Consider the following 8,349-nt stretch of genomic DNA (forward strand, 5'->3'; position numbering starts at 1 on the left):
TGAACTTGTGTTACATAACCAAGAGGTCGGATTGTGCACAACAACCTGCACCGGAAACACATTTGCAATTACAGACGGCTCTGGAGGCAGCATGACTCAATACCTCTGTTGGGACCTTCGAACGACTTGTTGACTGTATCGTGTTCGCAAGCTTCTTTCGGTATACAGAGCAGAACCACTAAGGCCGATCAAAAGCATTCGATGAACTTTTATCATGATCCGAAGCAGAGAACGGTAATAATTTTCTTTCAGCTCTCCTTTATCGCATGCACGGATGGGTGCGACATTGATATGCACAAGAATGAATAGGAGAAGTGTCCTCTCAGACCCCTCCCCCCATCCTCCCCGTTCGGCTACACCATCAATGCTGACCAAACAACCAACCCTTTCGACGGCCCTCTGATTTCGTATGCGGCCAACAGGAGCTAGTGTGGAGTTGACTCCTTGCCAGGCTTGCTGGTACAAAGCAGTGAATGAGTGTACACGGAATTTTTTAAAGTGCACACGAAAGGTGCTGGGGTGACATCAAGGGTGCTGCTGAACTGTAATTATTAAAGTGACCGTTTTCCATTTCATTAACGAGTTATGAATGTCGGACCCGTCCGGGCAGAAGCCACAAGAGGACGCAAAAACGGAATGATGAAAAAGCATATACACCCGTTTCTGCTTCGGAACTCGTTCATATTTCGTCGAACGGTTTGGAACGGTTCCTAGTGGTTCCGCTCTGTGTACCAAATAAAACTTCGGTCACGATACACTTCAAACGGGCGACATTACGTTCAGTGGGGTTGAAGCCTCGCGATGCGCTAAGGAAAAGGGCTCACTCATCCGAGAGGTGTCAGCAGTGGCAAAATTTGTAAAGAACGTCGTCCTGTGGTACATCGCACTGCAAACTGTCATTTTTGATCGAGAAATATTTGAAAAAGGAACAGCCATAAGTAAAGAGTTGTTTCATTGAAGCCCTTTATGTCGCCTCCTGGGCCCGTTTGGTGTCGATTCTGAGCGGCGGTGTATGTGAAATGTTTCCCTCAGCCCTAGGCTTCGTGGCTGTGACCTCAATCGCAGAGGCGTCAAAAGAAAGGATGAAATGTGGGTAAGAGAGGATGTGACAAGCATCCCATCGTGTGACATGTCCACTGCAGTGTTAGGCAGAATTGTGGCGAAATTTGGTACCAACGTGACATCGTTAACCCACCTACAATTCACACGAACTGAGGTTTGACCTTTTATTTGAATGAGTCGCCACTTTGCTGTCTGAAACGTCGCAGAGCCCGACTGTGACGTCACAGATTACCACGCTTTTGCATCATACAAAGCTACGTTGTAGGAATCTTTGTGTGGTGTGCGTACTGTAAGACCTTCGGTACACACACCATCAGATTATTTGACTTCTCGCTCTAACGAAGAGGGCGAGTGTCAGCAATATGTCTCGTGGTCTTATCGTGGCGTGTTTATCTTCTGCCATTAGGTCAGACGATAGAAATGCCACTTGCACGCTTAGAGTGGCAGATTGACGGTGACCAACTTTAAACAGAACTTGATTAAAGTAATAACAAGCGTAAACATTACTTAACTTGATTCTGGATACTATTTACAACTGACAATCTGAAGTTCCTTTGGTCTTGGTATGTTAATCTTATTCTCACATATCTCTGATACTTGAAAAAAAGTCTATACATTTATCTTCATGGCTATGTACAGGAATATGGTAATCTTATTAGGAACAGACTGAAACTTGACTATAGACTGGTACAGGCAAATGCAGACAAATGCAGACTGACTAATCGGAGGTCTGTACACTAGTTATAATACCTCACGCGTTCAGGTATCACTGCGCGAGTGTGATCGGCGAGGAGAAAAGGTTCTATGTTAGCAGCAATCTCATTGGCTGCATCACATATTAATACACGGATTGGCGGAAGCAGAATTTGGTCCGTCTCTAAGGCAGCGCCATCTCGTAGTGCAGAGACGGACGAGCACTGCGCCTGCGCTGTTGTGCTTAGCGGGGCATGCTCTAGTGGGAAAGTTGTGTATGTGCTGACTACGCGGAACTATGTACACAACACTTTGACCCAAATTTCAACCTTTCGCATCGCAACGGGAGACAACTATGAGGTTTCAGTCTCAATAAAGAAAACCTCGCGCTCTCTGTTTCTATCGTTTTTTAATGTGCAATGTCAGTCGGGTAGTACAGACAACGGCGGTGTCAGGTGGTGTGTACCATATAAGTAATTTATTTCTGTTTTCAGGATAGGATGCAGAGGTCGAAGAAAAACTTTGTCATTAAGGGTTGAGAGGAGTGATCGAAGACTGTAATGAAGCAAGCATTTTCAAGTCTTTTCGAAGGCGAAGGCGAAATTACCAAAAGGGCTGCTGCCTGCCGTTTTAATCTTCCTAGAAGTACTGTGAAAAGACGATTAAAGTCATTGTAGAGAATCAAAAGTCATCATGACGCCTTAGATGGGGTTTTTCAAACAAACATTTCAAGAAAATTACTAATAAATGTCCGTAGCACAGGTCAGAGGTTTACATTACAGGTTAATGTCGCTTGCTACGATTGAATTTCAAAAGTTGGCTTACCACTGGGCAGAAAATTTAAAACTGGCCTCGCAAGTTCGAGAAAAGAAAATGACCGATAAAGATTTCTATGAAGAAGCACCCAGAATTGTTTCATGAGAAACGTTAGGTTGCAGTGTGAATTGAGTAATGTTGTAGCACATTGGTTGTTACTAGAACTGACCGTAGTTAAACAGATTTTGAAATGAGTAATAAATTCGATAATAAACCACACAGTGTGTGATCCACCGTTAAATACTAACAGTAGGGCCTTCCAAGGTCCGCTTCCTAAGAGTTACCACGATACTGCAGTACCTGTGTTATTCTGCATGCATGTCCGAAGGAATAGGTAATGCGGCGACTACAGCCGTTATGAAATACATTAAAGAGTGAATATGGGCAACCATCAGATGTAAAATGGAATGACGGCAATTAATATTCCTGCCGGACTGGAACTCGAACCCGGATTTCCACTTACCGCAAGCTGTCGCCTTACCATTTGGCTATCCGTGCACAAGTCATGGCCAGACCTAGACTTCCAAATGTCGTCAGCCATGTATTCGTACATCCATTATGGATATTTCATTCTACAGCTAATAGTTGTCCGCATTCGCAATTGCGAATACATTTAATGTAACAGTTACTAACAAGCAAAGAAAAATACATAACTAGATCATTGAGTTGAAGAGGAGAGAAGCAGCATCGATTAATCTAGCATCACTCAACTGTCCTCTTATAGTCAGGACATCAAGAATTTAATACTGGAGCCAAATATACGACGGGTAGTGATAAGATTTTAATAACCATTTCGAGAAAACAAAGTTAAGTAATTGATTGTTTGCTTGTTGTCACGTACATATCTGCAGTCCTAGTACGCAGTGAAATCCCAGCGCCCCACTACCGCACCACGGCCCTAGGGGAAGCTAAACCAAGTCGCACAGCTCACTGTCAAAGTGGAGATGGGATGCACTAAAATTCTGTGCTTACCGACATTGGAGATATCTGCCTGATACTAGACAAAAAATTAATTACGAAAGTTTATTTCTTGGAGACGATAATTTAAACTTTACTCATCGTGTATGTTGCTTCAAGAACATTCATTCGATTTCACGAGAACATAGCTTCTACGTGAATGGATACACATAGTTTTCACAAACTCCAACAACAATGGTCACTTTCCGTGAGATTAGATGACGCTGGCGGCCAATGGGGCGATGTGGAAGCAGCACACTCCATACGGGTGATCCGTTGTTACTCCTACATGCAGGTGCCAATGCGGTGGTGGGTGGCCCAATCCCGTTCAAAAACGTAATTTTCAGCGTTTCACATGTACGACATTCTTGTAAGCGTCTTTGCAGCAAAAAAGAACGTGTCGTAAATCATCTAAACACATAAATCTTTGGAAAGTATTTCTCGAGCTCGACTATAGCCTGTAGCAATAGTGTTCTTATGTTGTGGTAGTACGCTTTTCCACTTAAATGGAACGTAGCCCACCAGTTAACACTGAACGTGAAAGGAAATTTTTATCTTTCTCCTCCACGCCCAGGGCAACGGCCTTGCCACATTGGATACACCGGTTCCCGTCAGATCACCGAAGTTAAGTACTGTCGGGCGTGGCCAGCACTTGGATGAGTGACCATCCAGGCCGCCATGCGCTGTTGCCATTTTTCGGGATGCACTCAGCCTTGTGATGCCAAGTGCGTAGCTACTCGACCGAGGAGTAGCGGCTCCGGTCAAAGAAAACCATCATAACGACTGGGAGTGCGGTGTGCTGACCACACACCCCTCCTATCCGCATCCTCAGCTGAGGATGACACGGCGGTCGGATGATCCCGATGGGCCACTTGTGGCCTGAAGACGGAGTGCCTCCACGCCCAGATTTAATTCATAAAACGCTGCACGTTGTTGTTTATCACCATCATGAAGGGCTTGTAATAGTTGAATCCCGTTTGGTTTAAGACACAAGCATCGCTGCAAAGTAGCTGACCTACTCGGCATCACCGGTTTCGTCCTGACGTACGGTATAAGAAGGCCTTAGCGAAAAATGTCGGAGCTTCAGTTGGCCAAGCGTTTACAAAAAAATAGCATTTTTGCGACTGGTCGAGAGAGGCATGAGCCACGTATGTTAGCATGGGTTAAACGCATCGGTTGGCCCAGCAGTAAGAATACAGAATGGTAATCTGAGGGGCATGAGATGGTGTCCCTATGTGGAAACTTAAAAGGCAAAAGGAAATTTGGAACTGCAAATAAGTATGCAAAATGGGATTGTAAGGCGTAGAAGAACACTTCGTATATAAAATTACCGTAAATACTTTTCGTATTTTACAGTTGATAATGCACACGTATTTGGATAACATCCATTGAAAAAACACGGGTATCTTTAATTTTCTGGGCATCTTGCACAAATTATAAACGCCGCATATTCACAATAACATAGCTTTTTTAAAGTTTCTATACAAAAACAAACATGTTTCCGTTCATAAAAGATTGTCTCTCATGGCACAGTTTGGCAAAAAACCATGCGTAACGCAACATTTCGCACAATATTATCGAGCATAGCTAGTGGGGCACAACTGAATGCATTTTGATACAGTCTCCTCGGGATGTGATTTCTTTCCTCTCTCGATGAGACAATGGCAGTGTTGAAGCTTTTTGATCAAATTCTTTAGCTGACGGTAAGATTGGACATGGCAGTGTTGCACTAGTGGAGTGCATTTGGCGGGGGGGAGGGGGCAGGGGAGGGGGAGTAAATTTAATTCTGCGAGACGGCAGTCCTTCTTCAGCTTGTAAAATGTCTCCGTATAATTGTAGATTGTCCTCCCCACGAGTCAATTAACGGAAGACGTTTGTTCTCCTGCACATACGGTTTCATTACATCAATTACAATATACTGAACACTATCTTAGCGTATTTACAGTAACGTAAAAACAGAAAACAAATAATGCTTTCTGCATTGGGACTATATTCCTCGACCTTTTATTTACCGTTCCGCACTGTTTCCAATGTGCCAACCGCTGTCTGGAATCTACGCTAACATAAATGGGTGCTTCATCCAGCTATTTTTTCTAAATGCTTGGCCATCTGGAGCTCTCGCTTATTTCACTACAAATTTCGACGTCTGTGAGAAGGCGCGGTTCATTTGTCAGGAATGTTCAAGAGGGGCGGCCAACTCTCAACTGGCACGACGTATGGACATGAGTGGACTACGTGCAGAACCGTGTCAGAATCGCTCGATATAATGCGCTCCACATCTTCAACGAGAACACGGTGGTGATTTGCGGATTACCTTTTACACTAACAAATTGACGACCAAGGACCTCGCAGTTTGGTCCCTTCCCCCCCTCCTTTAAACCAATCGACTAACAAATAGCCCCTTAAAACTGTTGATTCCAAAATCGAATTGCTTCGAGCTTCGGAAGTTCGGTGCCTTACTCTCGACGAATACAGCGCGCCGCACAGTTGTAACTAAATGCCGCCTGATGTAGTGTATGTTGCCAGCTCTACTCGACACACGTAGGATAATAAACGAGCCAACTACAGCAGGGAGACACCTGTCGGCAATAGCATGAAGTAGGAACTTACAGCTGGTGCAAGCTAAAATTCACCCCAACTTTGTATTTTCATTAAAACATATACCCTTCTAAAACAGAATTAATCTTTCTGGAGCAGACGGGTGGCTTCCTTAGCCCAGTAATTAGCCTTAGTGGCTACGGATGCCGAAATTGTGGGGATGCCGATTTCCAGGGCCCTATCGAACTTTCATGGGTGACAACATCTGAAATGCGGTCATCATGAGGTAATGACGCCCTCTCTCCTACACCCCCCCCACCCCCCCGCACCCCTCCTGCTTAACAGCCACTCTTTCCCTGACGAACTAAGCAAAGCCAATCACTGTGCATCCTACCTGCCTAATAGCTTCACTATCCCAGACAAACCTATTACCACTTATTCTCGACACTCCATGAGGGTGCCAGTACTTCCCTCCTACCCCTCGCTCCTAGCTTCCAGTACCTCGACAATATCCCACTGACAGAACTCAGTACTCCAATAACGACACAAGACATTCAATAGATACTCTATCACAAATGCAAACGGCTCCCAGTCAAGACTGCATAATACAATCCTTCTCAAGAGTTTCTTTACTGAGCCGAGGAAAACCTCTCCAATCCTCCTCTTCCTCAAACCTAATAAACCTGTCACTGACGCCTTCTCCTATGGTCGCATCAGCCGCATCTCTGTGTTGAGCAAAGTTTCTGAATCCATCCTCTCCCGACCTATCGATAAATACTTACAACACCTACCCATCCACATCCATCAATGTGGCTTCCATTACAATTTCTCCTCTAATGGCTACCTTCTCTACCTTACTCATACCCTACCCCAACAAATCCTCCATTTTTGTCTCCCTAGATCTTGACATTAATGCACAAGTGGTCTAGGGATTGTGTCTTATTAGTGTCCTCGGTCTCGGTACGAACCAAACCACAGTATAAATTTTGGATAAAAATCATTAGCAGTGGAAGCCAAAGACTTCTAGCATGACAGGTCACTCTCATTCAGCTAACAGCCTTATCAAAGAGGGCGGAGAAGCCGATATAGATTCAGGAAATTCTCTTGCCCTTGGGATGGGAAACTATTACTAAAGACGGAGGACACAGTGATGATCAGCGGCATGGGGATGTAATGGAAACCACTGCATTAAAGACACATAATATGTATCCACAGGACATGTGGCACGTGGTCTGTATTTGATAAAGAATCAAGATAATCTTTCCATTGTCAAAAGATACCGGACTAGCCCCCACTCGGACCTCTGGGGGGGGGGGGGGGCAGTGGCAAGTAAGAGGTGGCCATGAGAAAAAGACTGATTAACCAATGGAAGAATAACGTTCTACGAGTTGGAACGAGGAATGTCAGAAGTTTGGAGGTGACGGAAAAGCTAGAAAATCTGAAAAGGGAAATGCTAAGATTCAATTTAGATGTAGCGGGTGTTAGTGAAGTGGAAAGAAGACAATAATTTCTGGTGAGAGGACTATAGGGTAACATCAACAGCAGCAGAAAATGGTATAACGTGGATAGGATTCGTTATGAATAAGAAGGTAGGACAGATAGTGAGATATTGTGAACAGTTCAATGATAGGGCTGTTTTCATTGGAATCGACAGCAAACGAACACAGACAACGATAGTTCAGCACGTGCCAACGTCGCAAGCAAAAGATGAAGAGATAGAGAAACTACATGAGGATACTGAAAGGGTAATCTAATATGTTAAGAAAGACGAAAATGTGATAATCATGCGGTATTGGGAAGTGGTTGTAGCGGATGGAGTAGAAGAAAGTGTTACGGGAGAGTACGGGCTTGGCAGTAAGAATGAGAGAGGAGAAAGACTAATCGAGATCTGCAACAAATTTCAGCTACTAATAGCGAATACTCTATTTAAGAATCACAACAGGTGAAGATATATATAGAAAAATCCATGATAGGGAAAGATTTCAGTTACATTACATCATGGTAAGACAGAGCGTAATCAGATACTGCAATTTTAGGCGTACCCAGGAGCAGATATAGACTCAGAATCCAATTTAGTAATGATGAAAGGTAGGCTGAAGTTAAGACACTTGTCAGGAAGAATAAATGCATGAAGAAGTGGGATACGGAAGTATTAAGGAATGAAAACATACGCTTGAAGTTCTCTGAGGCTGTAGATATTGCAATAAGGAATAAATAAGTAGGCAGTTCAGTTGAAGAAGAATGGACATCTTTAAAAAGGGCAGTCACGGAATTAGGAAAGGA

General features: G+C 43.9%; 1 pseudogene; it reads left to right on the plus strand.

Annotated features, from left to right (window-relative positions):
* Nucleotides 1–4,102: 4,102 nt before the first annotated feature.
* Nucleotides 4,103–4,220, plus strand: LOC124617356 (annotated as a pseudogene).
* The last annotated feature ends 4,129 nt before the right edge of the window (nucleotides 4,221–8,349 follow it).

Source organism: Schistocerca americana, chromosome 5, assembly GCF_021461395.2.
Source record: "Schistocerca americana isolate TAMUIC-IGC-003095 chromosome 5, iqSchAmer2.1, whole genome shotgun sequence".
Classification (NCBI taxonomy): Eukaryota; Metazoa; Arthropoda; class Insecta; order Orthoptera; family Acrididae; genus Schistocerca; species Schistocerca americana.